The following is an 18308-nucleotide window of genomic DNA, read 5'->3' as shown; positions in this document are numbered from 1 at the left end:
GGCTGACTCTTGCACTAATCAGTTAGTGGAAGGTGATAAGACTTCAGTCATTTTCCACTTTTTGTGCTCATTACAGCTTGCTTGGAGATGCTGAAGGCCAGCAAGTTCAAGCCAAAGGCTTGCTGCAGAGTGGAATTTTGCAAATTCACAGTCTCCTTTTTTCACAGCACCTACTCAGGGGCATCCTCTCTATTGTTTCTGTTCTCAAGCTCAGTCAAGTCTTCCTGGACTTCTGGCAGCCCCCTGAATGCTTCCCCTCCTCAAACTCCCATCCTTCTCTGCCCTGACTGGTTGATGTCAACTCAAGGCAATACCTTCCTTGATGGAGGCCACCCATCTCTTCTTTGTTCTTCATCATTCTTCTGCCTTTGCTTCTTCTGGACAAGGGTCTAAGCTGGGTGGATTCTGGCCACATCTAGGTACCCTTCATCAGAACTGAGTATCTGGATCTGTTCTATTCATTCAAGTATTTTATTTAAAACTTTTGTATACCATTCCATCACAGATGTCTTGGGAAAGTTTTCAACAGATTAATAAAGTAAGAATCGTAATAATAGTAATCGTTGTACAGCATTCATAGTTAAAATATAAAACCACTAAATAAAACAGTGGGGGAATAAAAAAGTTTTTTACCTCACGCTGAAAGGAAAGAAGTGTTGGTACAAGACATACCTCTCTGGGGAGCGTATTCCACAGTCAAGGTGCCACAGCAGAGAAGACCCTCTTCCAGGACGTCACCATCCTGATGGCCTCTGCTTCAGATCAGAAGGGGTGGGAGAGCACATAGGGGAAAGAGGGTTCTTTCAAGTATCCAGCCCTAAGCCATTTTGGGTCCTTTATAGGTCATCACCAGTGCCCTAAGTAGGAACTGGACTATAATTGGTAATCAGCTTAGAAGACAGAGGACCAGCGTTATACGTGAGCACCTCCCAGTCCCCATCAATATCCGGGCAGCTTAATTTAGAACCTACTGAAGTATTCCAACCAATAATACAGTCAGGAATTTACCACAGCGTGGGTAACTGCTGCAAGGCAGGGCAAATCCAGGTAAGGGCACAGTTGGTAGTCTAGTCAAATCTGGAGAAAGGCACTCATTTCCACCTCTGGGTGAAGAAGCACATTCAGATTTGCACCCTGCCCTGTAGGAGGACCACAACCTCATCCAGAGCAGGGCAGGTGTCCCTCACATGAATGGTTGAACTGTAGGGCTGGGTGTCATCAACATACTGAAGACTCTGCAGCCCAAACCTCTGGCAGACCACTCTCTGCGGTTTGATGGAGATGTTAAAAAGCATGGGGGATAAAATGGAACTCTTTGGAACTACATTTCTAAATTGCCATGAAGCAGAGCCATAATCCCCCTGAACCACCTTCTGGAATCGGCCAGACAGGTGGGGGTGGAACCAACGCAGAGTAGTGTATTCATCACCCTACCCAGCCAACCTAACCAGAAGGTTACCAAGGTCAAGGGTATTGAAAGCGGTTGAGAGGTCCAGGAGAAACAACAGGGAAGCTTTTTCCCTGTCCCTCTCCCTGGCCGGGTCATCATACCCGGCAACCAGGCAGTTTCTGTTCTGTAGCCAGGCCTGAAGCCAAATTGACATGTGTTGAGAGGATACAATTGCTCCAAGAGTGCCTGGAGTTTTACGACAACCACTCATTTGAGTACCTTGCGTGAAAATGGGATATTAGCTGCTGGTTTATCATTGGCAACTATCTCTGGGCCCGGGACACTCTCTTCAGGACAGGTCTGATCACTGCTTTGTTCAAAGGGGCAGGGACTTGATGGTCCCTCATGGAAGCGTTGTCTACCTCCAGATGCAGGTACATATCCATTCCTTGGCTTTGATGAAAAGCCACAAAGGGCAGGGGTCAAGTGGACAGGTCTGGTCTAATCAGCATTGATTAGTCCTGTCCTTGGTTGGACCAGTCTAAGCACCTGTCCCCATCCTCAGGCCACAACAATTCAAACTCATCCAACAAAGAAGGAACAGACTGTACTCTGGACACTTCCCACTCTAAAGACTGAACAACGGTGGAAGCCAGCTTGTGGCAAATTTGAGAGATTTTCTCCTTAACCTGGTGGGCAAAGTTATCACAGGAACCTGCAGATGCTACACTCAAGTCCTTTCTGGGCTCAGATTATAATAGGCACCTTACCACTCAGAAAAGCTCAGCTGGATGGAATAGTGAAGATGCAATGGAAGTGGAGAAGAATTCCTTCTTCACCACCCTCAACACCAATGCAGAAGCTCGATAGTGAGTTCAAAGAGGTGCTTGGTTGTATTTGTCATGAGATTTTCTCCACCTGAGCTCTAGTCATCACCCAGCCTCTCCATCACTCGCAACTTTGGCACATACCATGGTGCCGAGTGGGCTCTGCAAGGCAGGAGAGGATGGAGTGTTTGTGTAGAATGCCCTGGTCATTTCCCCATTGCACAAGTCAATGAAGCATCAACAGTAATGCCAGCTTTATCAACTGCTGGAAAATCCCCCAGAGTCCGCCAGAATCCTCCTGATCCATAAGACTCCAGGGGTGAAGCATCTTAATAGGGTTCACACCCTTCCAGAGGGGGACTCAGGTCCCAAATTCAAACCTTACGAGGAGGAGATCAGAGTATAAGAAAAGGATGAGGCAAATCCCTCACTTCCAGATCACCATCTTCTTGCCCTTTTGAGAAAACTAGGTCCAGAGTGTGGTCATTTTTCACACATTGTGCCGGTGAAATGTTGAAACAGTCCAATTGTTGTGATGGCTGCCATAACTTCCTGAGCTGCCCCGGTCAGAGTGCTTAGGCATGGAAATTGAAGTCCACCAGGACCAACATCCTGGGGGTACTCAACACCAGGTCTGAGACGATCACTGTCAGCTTGGGCAGGGGGTTTGTTGGGCAGAAGGGTGCATTGTACACCAACAGAATCCCTAATGTGTCCTGATCGCACAGTGCCATGTTGAAACACCTCAGACCAGGTCTTGAATGGACAGCAAGCCCCATGGACTTCTACTAGCCCCATGAATGTTTCCCCTCTGAAAACTCCATTCCTTCTCCACCCTGACTGGTTGTTGTCAACTCTAGGTGGTCCCTTCCTTGATGGAAGCCATACAGCTTCTCTTTTTTCTTCCCCCCTGTTCTTCTGTCTTTGCTTCTCCTGAAAAAAGGGCTTGGCCACATGCTTGCTGGGCACTTCTACGTGCTCTGCATGGGGCTGCCCTTGAATATGGTCTGAATACTTCAGCAGGTACAGAATAGAGCAGCCAGGAGGCTAACAAAGACCAGTCGTTATTCTCATATAACTCCAGTCCTCTATTAACTGCACTGACTTCCAGTTGAAGCCCAGGCCCAGTTCAAGGTGCTGGTTTTGACCTATAAAGCCCTGAATGGCTTGGGACTTGGATACCTGAAGGAATGTGTCCTTCCTTATGTGCCCTGATGCCCCTTAAGATTTGCAGGACAGGCCCTGTTCCAAGAATGTGGGAATTCATCCCTGCCTCACCGCATTCATGCTGTAGCTAGGCATGCTACGCTCAGCCAATAGTAATGTGATCTACCAGCCAGCAGTATTGCAACTTACTCAGCTAATAGCATTGTACTTCACCTGTGTAACCATATAAGGCTTGTGACCATATATAGCAATAAGTACGCTTCCTGTTACCCGCGCCTGCGCATAAGCAATCAATAAGCCTTTGTGAATCCTGCACTTGCGCACAATCAACTAGGGTGTTCACTGCTTTACTCGATGGCTATTGGATTACGCAAGTATAAATGTATCAATCTGTGAAATAATAAAAAGGGCTGCTTGTGTTGACGCAAAGGAATTTTTCTGCGAAGATCTTCTTTGTTCTCCCGAACAACCAACCAAGCATGCTTTGAAACTTTATCTCTCGTCTGCAGTGTTTTATTTCTCTCTCTGAACTCTCTCACACCAATTGTCGAGCCGGATCTCGACACAAGAACCCTCTCTGAAAGAGGTAAAAAGGATATCTACTCAGAGGAGGGCCTTCTCTAGGGTGGCACCAAGCTTATGGAATGTGCTCCCCAGAGAGGTGTGCCAGGTGGCGACTTTATACTCATTTTGGCACCAGGTTAAAACCTTTTTATTTAACTGTTGTTTTAATACCTAATTTCAAATTTTAGTATTTAACAGTCACTTTTATTTCACTTATTTGATTGCATTTTTTTTGTAAATTGTTATTTATTTATTTATTTTACTGTTGTTGTTTTTTTAATGATTGTAAGTCGTCCCGAGATGCCAAGCATAAGGGACGGCATGCAAAAGTTTTAAATAAATTAAATAAATAAATCTAGGTACTCTTTAACACAATGGAGTATCTAAATCTGTTCCACTCACTCCTCAGACTTAGTTTCTGCTTTATTCACCCTATGGAGTGAGCTTTTCTGTTAGAAGAACAGTGGAATCCTGATGATTACCTTGGACCCCTGATTGACTTTTGATCCCACCACCCACAGCATCCTTTTGGATGGGCTCTGTCAGCTGGGACTGGAGGTGCTGCACTGTGGTGCTTCCATTTCTGCCTTGTTGGCCACTATTCCATCCCGGAAGGATACCAAGATGGGTTATTGGCCTGGTTCCAGGCACTGATGCCTTGGAGCACCAAGGGACTCTCTTTTCTCCCCCAGGCTCTTTCACATGAACATGGAACCATGGGGAAAGGATCCCTTGTCCATTCTCAGGTCATGGAAAGGAGCTCCTTTTAGGCAGAGAAGAAGCCTGCTAGCTCAGACCAAGGCAACACCCAGGCCAGAATTCACTGCACACAACGACCAATCAGGTGCTCAAGACAACTCTATTTTTGCAAAGAGCAATGATTTTAAGTTCTTCGATACAATTTCAATAATGTAAAGCAAAAGCAATGTAAACACATGCATGTACATGTTTCAGTGCATGTATATGGAATGCAGGCATTTGTGCAGAAGGCTTTCTAAAAGTTGCACACATACTTGAACAAAAGAACACATATGTCTGAGCAAAGCTGCTTTCACCAGTCAGGTTTATGCACTACTTGATCAACTGTTGCAAGTGTCCATTTCTCCCAAGTTTTATTAACTGTCCTAGTTGCCCAGATCATTCTTAGTCAGGGATCTTACACTTTGAATACCAGCAAGAGGTTTTACTGTTTTTTTTTTTTTTTACAAAGAACATATCTTCTGGAATTGTTAAATAATTTGCAAACCAGAAAAGCAAAGAGGTCTGCAATATGGAAGGGGTCAAACATTCCAAAAGGATTAAATCTTTCCTTGAGCTTTTTTTTGTAGCCCAAACCAATCTTGTATCACCACCTACTGCATTTCTGCATGGCTTTTAATGTTTGAGGTACCTGTATAGGTGGAAAACATCCCTGCTGTGCAATGTTCACATCTGCAGCAGCAGACTGGCTTCCCCTCTAGAACTCTCCTCCAGTGCCCTGGAGTGCACCTCTCCACGCGCCTTGCTTGGGGCTTTGTCTAAAAGTGAAAGAACGAAAGACTTGGAGTGGTTTGTAGATGGGCACCACTCTAGGTGACAGGAATAATTTCTGGATGCATCTGACTTCCTCAGCAAAAATGGGAAATAGCCTCTAAATAAATCAGCTCTGAGGCAGGGCCAGGATCTTTGGAGCTACCTTCCACTGGGTCAGAGGCTCTGTCAATTGTGCCCATGATTGCCTATCACTGCCACTACCTCTACAAACATACATGCATGGGACATCATTTTGAACTTCCCTGGAGTGTCCAGGGAAAGAACAAGAGATTCCTGTAGAGCAGGGGTGGGCAATTAATTTTCCTATGGTGCCACATGAGAAACTTTGACAGTTGTTAAGGGCCGGACCAATACACTTACAGCTCTGCTCAATACGTATCTCTATAAAAACAATAAATGAAACATTACCATGATACAATGAAAATGTGGAGCACAGAACAACACTATTTAATGGATATTCACAAAAACATTAACATTAACATTACATGAAAAGCAATAAATTCAATTCAATTTTACTTATATAGCACAAATTTACAACATATGTAATCTCCCAGTGCATTGACTTTTAATTTGCCAGTGACCTCATGTGGGCCAGTCAGGGTCAGCCATCAGGTCGGATGTGGCCCGCAGGCCGTACAATGCCCAGGTCTGCTGTAGAGCAAAGTTTGTCCTTTACAAGAGCCCAATGACACCCCACTTCCCCACTCCCAATGGGTTTTAGATCTCCAAAAGAAGCACAGCATTTTTTCTGAAAGAGTAGAATTGTGCCATGCCTCTGCTTCCATGGATGGTTCACTCCATCCCACCTTGGTCCACGGAATTGGTGTAGAGTCGATGGAGAAGTCTTGACCAGGGGGACCACAATGATCAACCGATCCAATTGTCACAGGGTGCAAGGTTCCATTTGGAGACAAGCTCCAGTTCAGGATGTCATATCTCCTTTCTTTTTTGATGAACGAAATTTCCTCCCCAACACTGTTGTTAAACCAGACATTCCTCAGAGGTTCAAGTATCTGAAAATGCAGACATTTTCACAACAGTGGACAAAGAGTGGAAGTTTTTTTCAAATGAACTCCAACTCCCATCCAGGTCAGAGAGCTGTTTCCCTTTTGTTATTCTATTTGGAACTTTATTCATTAGATGCACCTCCTTTTGGTAATATATGCCCGGGTAAGCTTTCAGTCCACTTCCTACCAAGGCCCTTGTACCATAACAAGGCAGCTGGTAAAACTTTTCCCAGAGCATCCAGGAGTCCACCATTTGGGTTCTCTACCTGACAGCAAGAAGGAACATTCTGAGTGGAACAGGCCAACTGCTTGTTCTGCATAATTATATTGAACTGGAACATCATATTTGAGACTGGAGCTTGAAAGCTTTTTCCATTCTGAATATATTCAATTTGGAAAGAATCATTATTCCAGGAGCAGCACACACACCTGCTAAAATTCCCCTATTTTGAAAGTCCATTCAAATAAATTGCATCCATAGAGAAAAATCCATGGTGAAAGTTTCTGCTGATTACCCGAAAACAGACTTGCTTACAGATTGTCCTTTCCTTCCACAATCTTTGACTGAGCAACCACCAGGGATTCTTGGATAAGCACATGGCATCATGGATATATGGACATTACCTGCCATGGCTTAACATTCTGAAGCTGATTCCTTTGCCCCATTGGTGAATATTTTTATCCAGACAAGGACAAGGCATGTAGCACATGTGCCACAGAATAGATGGCTTTGTAGATGCGGTAGCTGTGACTGGACATGCCCAATTGGAACCAGAACTCACTTGGATCCTTCTGCATCTCCTTTCCCATGCAGTATTCTGAATAGGGTGGAGGGGGTCCCCCAGATCTCTGAAACTGACACTGAAAGGCGAATTCCCACCACTTTTGAAGAAAACCATCTCCCCGAGGGTGGAATGGATCTAAAGTCAGGAAAAGAGTTTCGAACGCTGGAACATCCCTTTTGTGGGCTCTGAACTCCAAAGCTCCATGAAGGTTCTGTAAAATAATTCTTACATAAGAGGGTGTTCTTGTTTCAAATTTTGAATAGGAGGTCAGGATCCAAACCTTCTGAAATGGGATTTTTGTATTTTCTTCATGATTCTGCAACCGAGATGCTAATTGCACGGTTGCAGTGTTGTCTCCAAAGAAAACTATGACTTCTGCATCCAACCACACACAAGGAATGTATCCAGTGTTCACCCCTTCATGGTGTGCATCATCAAATGTTGAGAACATTTCAGTGAAGGCCACACAGAGGTCCTTCTGCTGCAGCAGGGGGGGTCACTGCCTGGAGAAAATGCTCCCCAGGGTCATCACTCTGAACAAGCAGCCCAATCCATTTCCTTTGTAAATGCAGTAACAGGTGGAATTTTTCGTACTGAGGAATTTTTTTAGTATTAATCTGGAGGAAAAAGGAATAGACAGTGCAGTGCTGCCAACCAATATCAGGATTGCTGTGGACCGAGCCCTGGCTGAAGGGCCACCCATGGCAGAGAAGAAATCCATTCACATTCCATGGGTGCATCTCGCTGTATGAATATGCAGAGCTTAGAGGCTTCAGGGCTGGTCTCCGTTGGCAATACTTGGTCAGAATGGTTCCATTTGGCAATACTTGATCAGAATGGTTCCATTTGGCAATACTTGGTTAGAATGGTTCCACTTGGTGTCCAAATAAAGCAGGGCACATAAAGTAAGGTAAAAAAAGCAAATGAAACTTCCTCAGAACCAGAAAGTGCCTCACTTTTCTGCTTTGCTCTAAAAGCATGTGGCTGAAACTTGAGGAATGGAAAAAAGAACTTGGGTGAGCCCTGCAGGAGACATCTCAGGTCAGCTGAGGACTTTTTTATACACAGGTGTACTAATTCCCAACAACAACTCTGTGAGTTAGGTTAGGCTGAGAGTCTGTAACTGGCCCAAAGTCACCCACAGAACTCTAGGGCTCAGTGAGGACTAGAACTCAGACTGCCAAAGTACAGTTCCCACCCTCCTAACTCTCCTAATCACAAAACCATCCTGGCTATCTTGACGTCATGTAGTCATTCCTGGCCTGCTACATCCCATTGTGAGATGTTGCATGGGGTACACATTACCCTGTGAGGCAGCTGATTCATGGATGCCAGGTAGAATGATGAGTGTTTTTAGCACCCTATTTGTTTTCTCTCTACATATGATGTCACAAAAAATCCTGATATTTCTCTCAATTGGTCTTCTCCAAAGGACAGACATATTGCTAGCTGGGATTTGTCACCTAGGACTTTTCTGAGTTTCATTTTTGGCTACCTCTAAGGTGATGAAAATGCCACCTCAGCAGGTGAGAAGGCCCCCTGCCCTGTCATCCAGAATCAAAGAAAAGACTCTCTACGGCAACATATCCTTTCCCTTCTATCTACAGGTCCCTCACACCTATCTCCAGATGGACACATTTACCTTTGGGATCTTGAAGATGCCCAGTATGGGTGCAAGGTCTGAAGGAGACTTGGAGCCAAAATCCTGTATGACGGAGATCAGTTGACCCTGCTTGTCACATTTATAATTGGGAATTTGTCTCCCCCGAGTACACAGCAGGTGGAGGTTGTTTTGATGCATTAATATGACCAGGTCTTTGTGCTCATAGATGTGGAAGCCAAGCATCATATTGGGAAGGAGGGCGGGATGCTTGTTGATCTCAGTGATGGCAAACACCAAAGCCAGGATCCACTGATAGTTTCAGATTATTGATCTGTCATGGCAATAGCAGTATCAGGACATGGATGAGGATAAGCACAGAATGGGTGACATGTTTCCTTTCAGGAACATTGTCCTGGATTTGTTCCCCTGGGGTGACTTACCAAGGATTAGGTAAGATACTAATGCCCTTAATTGAGCATACCTTCTTTAAAAGTTTATGTAAGTAAAAAGCAGGAGAAAGAAGGCTGCAGAGGAAATTGATTGCACCTAGTACAGGAACAGGCTTCTTTCTTAGTCAACCAAAGAATTTATGGGGAACCTCACAAGGAAGAGGTGAACACAAGACCCTCCCTACTTGTACCTAGTAGGCACATCCCTTGTACCTAGATTGACTCCTATCACGGAACATCTCTGCAGCGCTCAGGCTGGAGGACCCCCTTCTGTCCTCCAGGAAATTGCCTGATCCTTTCCCAGGCAAACTTCAATCCAGGAGTCATCAGGGCATCTCCAAACTCTCTTTGCCTCAGATTAAGACTTTGGTGAATGATCCAGGAAAGAAATGGGGTTCAACTACTCAATATGTTTGCTACAATTCTACATAATTACCAAAGAAAATAAAAAAGGTAGAACTGCCCAATTCCTACTTTGGTTCTGTCTTCTCCCAAAGTAAGACCTACGATCTGCATGATGAAGGAAACCACAAGGTGACTGGGCTGGGTAGCAGGCCAATTTTGACAAGCAAATGTTCAAGGATCATCTACGTGTGCTCAGTGCATCCCAGCCCCAGGGACCAATAAACCATGAGAGCATCATAAAGGAGCTGACAGAAGAACTCTCAGAAACAATCTATTTTATCTTTGAGAAATCGGGGTTGGTGGTGCAGCAGAAGTCCTAGATGACTGGTGAAGGGCTAATGCTGTTCCAACCATCAAGGAAGGAAAACAAGAACAATCTGTGAGCTACAGACCACTCAATCTGATATCAATCCATGAAGCGGCTTCGGGACAACCATGCATGGAGTAGATTTTTTGTTTTACATGTATGACTGAGCAACTCCTTCAAATGCAGATTCTCCCAGGCTCTGCCTTGGCATGTATACTTAATTGAGGGAGGGAGGGAGGGAGGGAGGGAGAGAGGGAGAGATTCCACCAAGCCACCAGAGAAGCTATACTGACCTTGAGAGGATTGCCTATTGAATCCAGCATGAGGGATCCCCTGGTGATACTTTTCACAGCAGTCCTTGATGGAAAGCCATCAGGACTAGCACATTGCATTTGGATTTGCCAAAAGAGCAAGGCTTCAACCAGCTTCATGCACTTTCTCATCCAGGCAGGGCAACCCACTGCCACCTGTAGGAGGAGATGCTGAACTAGATGGACTGAGGTTCTATCTGCACAGATGGAAGTTCTCTGGCTGCCTCTCTTAATTTTCTTAAAGTCCATTTCCAAGTGGAGGAATTATCCCATCTTGTCTAGAGTACATGTTAGGCTGGATGACAAATATTATGAAGGAAGGCTAATTTTTAGACTGAGGAGCTGTTCGCTTCCTGGGTGGGGAAAGGACCTGGGGAAAGGACCTGAGCTTACTGAAAAAGAAGAGCAAAAAGGGTAACTGCTGACAGAACTTTCCTTTGTGTCTCCTTCTTGGGACTTCTTCCTGCGAATGGAAGTGACTCTATTCTTGAACTTATTCTCTATTTCAGAATATTGGATGTGCATTGCACGAGTGTTACTCCATGAAATAAATACACTGCTCCCTGGCCATTAATTATCACAGCCCCAATCACCAGAGCCCCTCTTTGTGTAGCTGTGACACCCATCCAGAGGCTCCTGCATGCAAAAGGCTCCCATCGTTAGCCTGGAATTGCCCAATGCATGCAGCTGTGAGGAACTCCAGATTTTCCCTGGATCTGGCTGGGAATTCCTGGAGTTGTGGGTCCATCCTGACTTGTTGGGGTTCAAGGATGGGAAGGAGCAGCTCTCCAGCTCATCTGCTTCAATTGTTTCAGCTGCATGAGGTCTTCCATTTGGAGCCTACACATTTCCTGAAAGTCACAGCCATTAATCCAATGAAGTCCAGGCTCAGGAGACTATTCTGAGCAAGAAAGACAAAATGAGCTCTGAGTCTTCAGCTCAGAAGCTTCCCCCAAAGTTTCCTTCTTTTGATCTACAAAATTAGGGGTGGGAGGAAGTGCATTTTGGGGCTATTGTGACAGAGCTGCTTGTCAGAAAGGCTTGCTGAGTTACTCTCCAAGCTCAAGCAATCAGCCAGTAGATTCAGGAGAACTTAAAGGGGGAAGATCTTATACCATAACCTACCTTCCCATTATTGTCTCGGATGGAGTGTGCCTGGGGCAGAGATGGCAGGACAGCCTTTCATCTTACATGGATTGTCAGCACAAGAACAAACTGCTGGTTTCCTCTCAGTCTGCCACATGCCCAGCACCACTCAGGATGAGGCCCATGAAGAAACCCCAAGTCTGGTTCTCTCTTTTGATCAAGCGCCCTCCTGGCAAGGCCCTGAGACTCTCCTACTCAACATGTTGTCCTGAGCTGCATCCCTGACTCCTCTTTCTGGAATGAGCCCCCTGGTGAGAAAGCAAACACATACACATGCATCCCAGATCCCATTGAGGTTAACCTACATATAATTACCACTGACTTTCATTTTTGGTGATTATGAAACTCTTGAACTGTACAGGAATATCTGCCAAGCAGTAAATTCCCACCAACAATCATGTCTCCTGGCCGGTAATACTCTGCTAGCTTTGCAAGCACCTTTCCTGCAGCACATCTAGTCCTCAGCCTCCTCTGAGTAGCCAGAGGCAGGAACCAAAGCAGCAGCAAGAGCAGGAATGTCATCACTGGAAGAGGGAGGCTCTCCCTTTTCAGTTAGTGAGAAGCAGGAGAAGAGGTGTCTTTGCAGTCTTACCGCAAGGAGTGAATCTCTGGAAGAGACATGCAGGCAGCCAGACATCAGACGCAGCTGCAGCCCCACACCAAAGAGCTCAGGGCACATGCATAGTCAGTCTGCTTTCTCAGGGATTTCTTTGTTGTTGACTTGCTGGAAGGAAACCCATGTGGAATTCCTCAAGAACTTTCCATAATTTCAGGGCAGAGGAATAAGCAGAGCCCAAGAGGCCTGCAGGCAGAGTAAGGAATTTGCATCACTCTTAGCTTCTGAGTGGACTTGGATAAGAAGTAAATTCAGTAAAGCAGAGGCTCTCAGTATGGGTTGTCAAAACAACAGGAAGATCAACTGCATAAGGACTTGGGTTCTGTAACATGAATTCATATGTTTCCATGTTTGGTCATTTTTATCCACAGAGATTTAAACAAATTTTAAAAGGAGAATTATGGTGCATTTTTATTCAATCATTATCAATGAAAGTACCACAGAAATACTGTATTGTAATCACAAAAATGTTTGATCTCTATATTTGTGAAGGGAAAATTCCAAGAGTCCCCAAAATATGATATATCAATGTTCTGGGATGGGTGGCTAGGAGTACCAGAGACCAGAAACATTTCAGTTGTTCCAACTTGTTCCAATTTTGTGAAAAGACTTTAGCCTAGCTTGGATGGAAAGAGAATATCCTGGAGAAATTTTTGAATTGTTTTTGTCCTACACAGATAGAAGGATAACTACACTACAAAACCTTTTTATTTTTTTAAATTTTACCTTCCAGATTTGGAACAAATGGCACACATTTTAAACTCCCCAAAGTTCACCCTTTAAGGTGAAATTCTGAGCCATCTACTGTTTTTCCATCCAGATAACTTCGATGAGTTGCCTCCTTGGGATCAATGTGGTTTCCATAAGCTGCCATATTCCTTTCCCAAGGGCTTGTATTAAACAGGACAACACATTAAAGATAGACTTCCTGACATCTCTAATTCACTGCTCTATGTCTACTAGATGCTCCATTTTTAAGGGTTCTTTTGCTTGTACAGCAAGCTACAAGGCAGCTCACACAATTTTAGAACCACCTCCTCGATTCAATGCTGGGCTCCAGAGAACTGTCTTGAAAATCTATATATGCCGCCTCAATCTTCTAGCAATATACTTGGGGGATTAAAATCAGGCTGGAAGCAAGAGCTTGGGTATGAAATAAAGGATAAGAATTGGCAAAGAAGTTTGCCTGCCCCTCTTGGAACTCTGTCGCAGCACATGCCGGAGAAAGTTCAATCGGTGATCTAGAAATGGCCTTGCACTCCAATGAGACGTGGAAGAAGTAGAGCTTCCCATTACGTGGGAGAGGAGGGGAGTTTTACGGACGTACTTTCACCAGGGGTGGACATGCCCGTTTTCCCAGTGCTTGTGGAGAGAGATTGAAACTTGAATTTATACAATTGATCAGTCCAGAATGAAGTTGTGCTGTACTTAACATCTACTCTAACAACACCAAATCTTTGCAGAAAGATCTGATTGCTTTTTATTGTTGGCTGCTGGAATGGTTTCTGTCCTAAACTGGAATGGTGCTAGAGCCCCTAAGCTGAATTGACTGGAATGGGAAGCATGCAATTTGGCTCTACTGGGAAACTGGCCTATCAAGTGAGGTATGTAAAGGAGCAGCTAGAATTAGGCACATTTGAGCATATCTGGTCATCGTCTTGACTGAGAAGGAGCCCGATTCCACTCTGCCCCAGTAGCACTTGGCAAGATCCTCCTTTGCCCTAGGAGAATTTAAAAACCAGATTCTCCAAGAGCCTTTTCTCTGAAATTTCTCCTCTCTGGAAAGCAGCTTGGGAGTGCTCCTCGTCCCAGAGCTGTCATTAGAAGCTCAGGAGACGGCGGTGGCGAGGAGAGCTTTACTTCAGCTTCAGCTGATCCATCAGCTGTGTCCCTACCTGGAGAACGATTGCCTAGCAAGAGTGACACATGCATTGGTAACTTCCCAATTAGACTTCTGTAATGCGCTCTATGTAGGGCTGCACTTGAAGATGGTCGGGATACTTCAATTGGTGCAAAACAGAGCTGCCAGGTTGCTGACGAGGACTGGGTGTTGTTCTTATATAACCCCAGTTCTCCATCAGCTTCACTGGCTTCCCATTGACGTTCGGGCCCAATTCAAGGTGTTGGTTATCACCTATAAAGCCCTCAACAGCGTGGGACCTGGTTATCTACAGGAGTGCTTGCGTCCATATATGCCTCCCGCCCCTTGAGATTGGCGGCAGAGGCACTTCTCCGGGAACCCTCCGTTAAAGATATTAGGAGTGTGAGTACCCGGAGGAGGGCTTTCTCTGTGGTGGTGCCCCACCTATGGAATGTGCTCCCCAGAGAGGTCTGCCTGTTGCCATCATTATTTGTTTTTCAGAGCCAGGCGAAGACCTTTTTATTTAAATGTTATTTTAATTGTTAATTGTTGATTATATGTATTGGTTTTTATCTGTGCCAAGATGTCTCCGGTTTTTTAATGTTAATTGGAGGAATATTTATTTGTTTTGTAAGCTGCCCTGAGGCTTTTTTGCGAATGGGGCGGCATAAAAATGTTCTAAATAAATAAATAAATAAAATTATGTACTCCTGTTAAACTTGGTAGTAATGAGATAAGTTTTTAAAGAATGTATCCATTTTATCATTGTTTGGTCATTAAGTATTAGTAAACCATTTGGGTGTTCTTCTGAAATATAAAAAAATGGGCAAAAGTTGACCTGTAGAAGCGATCCATCTGAATCATCCAAGAGTCCAACCCTGGTCAGATATGTCCTCAGGGATAAGTGCAGCAGAGGAAAGCATGCACCAGCCTTGGGCCTGGGTGCAGAGCAGCTCCAATTCTGCATGAGCAACATCCATGCCACATCCTCAGTCCAGATGTTTCCCTCTTCACTCTCCGAAGGCCAGAAAAGTCATGACTTTGAGGTCTATTCAATGCCCTCCAATTAGCCTACACCCTGCTCAATGCCAGCTCTGCAGTGCAGGGTCAGCCAACAGCATTGCCAAGAGGTGGCTGCCCAGTTCTGCTTGCACACCTCCATCAGAGGAGAACTCCGCACATCTTGAGCCCAGGAGGGTCTGACTCAGGGAAGGTGACTGTCTGAGCCCGCCCGGAGATGCAGGCAGCCGGAAGTGGCTCAATTCTTTTATGTGTGAACAAAGCCAGATGTTCCACATTCCTTTGTTTAGAGAAGAAATAAGTGGAAGATGAATGCTGCCAGGACAGTTTATTAACCATGAGCAACTCATCAAAAGAACCACGGTTTTTTATTGGACTGTGAACTGCGTGTTTATGATTAGCAACTCCTGGTTCTCATGGCTGCTGCCTTAAGACCAAGTGAGAACCTGCAATTCCACAACACTCTGTGGTTCAGTGCCATCCACACTTTCCCAGGAGGGAGCCCTGAGCCATTCTTTCTCTCTCTCTCTCTCGCTCAAGCTCTCTCTCTGTGTTGGGAACATATTAAAGCAAGGGTTCGGGCTGCAAAAAAGAAAAAAAAGAAAAAAAAGGCTGTGGGAAAACATTACCTGAAACAATACCTCGGGAAACCAGCTAGGAAAAAACTGTGGAACAGGGAGGAAACCATAAAATATTTTGGGGTGAGAGCCAAGTGGATGGGAGAGAGAAACCCAGAAACAGAGAAGCCCCAGGCTGGAGCTCCTGAACAGGTCAGTTCACCAGGACATCCTCAGGCTCCCCAAGCAGAGAAACCCTGTTTTCCTGCTCCAGGTTGGTGCAAGATGGTGGGGGAGCCCATACTTTCTTCTTATGGGTGACATACCTCCAACTCCTTGACTGTTTCTCCCTTGGCCCCTCCATCATCCTCCTGCCTGGAAGGAAGCTGCTCTCAGTTGGCCTGGAGAGCTCTCTTCTCCTTATCCAGGAGTCACTCGTGTTCCCTTAACTCCTGGAAGGAGGTGAGGGAGTCCTCCAGACCCTCACCTTCTCCTCTAGGAGGGACACCAGCTTGCAGTCAGGGCAAGTGTACCCCTGCTGTTCCAGCAGGAGATGGACAACCATGGCACAGGTGTTGCATTTCACAGCGACCCCTGCGGTTCTTGCCAGGGCACTGCCATCTTTGCCTGGCTTTTAAATAGGCTGTATTATTTTGGAGAGGGCTTGTCTTTCTGCCCCATCCACTACTGGGATGCAGCCTGCAAGCATGACTCAAAAATTGAGTTTGGTCCTTGAACAGGACAGAATCTCCTGCCCCTGCCCCTGATCTTTAGCTGCTCTCTCACGACCCTTCATGGGAGTCTATTTGGGGTGCAGTCCTAGCGCTTCACTAGCCATTCTGTCTGAGGATGGAAAGGGGACTTTTCCATCAGCAGCAAGTCTGTGCAGCTGCAATGTGAAAGCCTTTCCCTGATCTCTCAGTAGTTCTCCTGGACCTGCCCTGGAGAGAAGAAATGAGCATACAAGAATGGCTGTCCAGACTTGCTGAGTGAACAGGACCACCTTCATGGCATGGTAGATCCTCTGAGACTTCAGAGAAAAGTATAAAATATATTAGGGGAGGGAGGGCGCATCAGCAGGGACAGGAAAAGCAGTCTGAGGGTCTGTAGTTGCCTGTGGGGGCTCCATTTCCTGCCTGGCCTGGTCCGCACTCAAATCTTTTGCACAGGAACCATGATGCCTGGACTCCCGGGATGCAAGCCATACAAAGGGATGCTGAGCTTCACCTAGATCCAAAAGTGGATCCTGCCAGTGGAAGTCCAGGTTGATGTGAGGATGCCATGTGGTCCTCCTACCCAGAAGCCACAACCACTACATCGTGGGCACTATAGCATAATAACAAGTCAACCCTGTTTGGGCACATTAGTTCTGATGCCTGTGCTATGAGAGCTCTAGGCCATTCATGGCCTGCTTCATTGCCCAAAGCTCCATGAGGCCACTGAAGCTCCACGGCTAGGGAAGATGCTTAAGCAGGATTGTGAGTTTTTGCCTTAGGGTCCTTTTCTGCTACCTGTAAACTCTCCGATCCATTCAGGAATCTCTCTGGTTTTATAGGCACCTGTGAATTGATCATTCTAGCAGGTCCTCTAAACTGCAGGATATTACAATTGCTGACAGAACAGATCTTTCACCAAGCTGTTCTTCCTGCCCACCTCTGCACTACTATCACCAGGTGCTGGCTTCACATCTCCTGACTCAGTTAACTTAGTTAACAATCTTTGCTCCAGGCTGGGACTCCAAGTTCAACTATGGTGCTCTGCTACAAACAGGCTAGAGGAGAGAACTGGACAACAAAAAGTAAGTCCAATCGGCCCACAGGGAAACAAAGTTTTCAGCAAACTTGTTTTTCTTCCTCCAGAGTACCAAGGAGGATCCCTGCTCTCAGGAGTTGCATTTACTTGGCTACCCTGAAATTACGAATATGAGGGTCATTCTCCAGGGATCCCTGTGGATTTCCACCTAGCTTGTCAATAGCAAAACAGGCTGAATAGAAATATGCCCCATCTCTCCACTTGCGGTTCAGCAGGCCTCTGATCCCTTTGCAGCCACTCATTTCAATTCTCTTTCTGGCCTGCACAGTTAGCCATTCTCCAGGATCTCCTTGTCACTGACCTTGATGGGAAGGCCTCTGTGCTGCTGATGATTTGGTTTCTGCTCTTTCTGCTCTTTTGCTTCCTGCCTCAGTGCATCCAGAAGATGCTGAGGGTGACATGTTCCCTGAACTGGATTCATAAATGGCAAGACTATTACAGGCCAGGAGACCTCATGTTGGGTGGGAATTTGCCACTGGGCACTTATACCTATGACAACACCCCAGACTTCCGTCATCCAGTCCACTTCGAGTACTCCAGTTTTCCAGCGTAAGTATCCATGGGAAGGATGTGGGATGGATGAGCTGTGCACTGGCTGAGGGTTCTTTCCAGGGATATGAATCAGAGATGCTGCCACCATTCAGATTCATGACTTAATGTGAGGGTTGCATGGACTTGTCAGGATTGGCCCCACCCATAATGAAAGCAGGGATTTCAGGGCTCTTCTCTGGCTTCTTTCTTGGGGATTTTGTGCCAGGAGCAGAGGCATAGCTAACGGATGCCTTCATCTGGGCAACCTGGCAATGATGTTGGCTAACGGATGCCATCCATTCCCCAAGCAAATTTCATCAAAGATGGGAATGGGGTAAGCAAGGTGGATGCAAAGGAAGATCTTGGAGCACTGTGCCATGGATGAGCATGCATTTCTCACTCCCAGTTGGGTAAGAC

The sequence above is a fragment of the Varanus komodoensis genome, unplaced genomic scaffold, assembly GCF_004798865.1.
Source record: "Varanus komodoensis strain SLA01 unplaced genomic scaffold, ASM479886v1 scaffold287, whole genome shotgun sequence".
Classification (NCBI taxonomy): Eukaryota; Metazoa; Chordata; class Lepidosauria; order Squamata; family Varanidae; genus Varanus; species Varanus komodoensis.
This window is presented reverse-complemented; position numbering follows the sequence as displayed.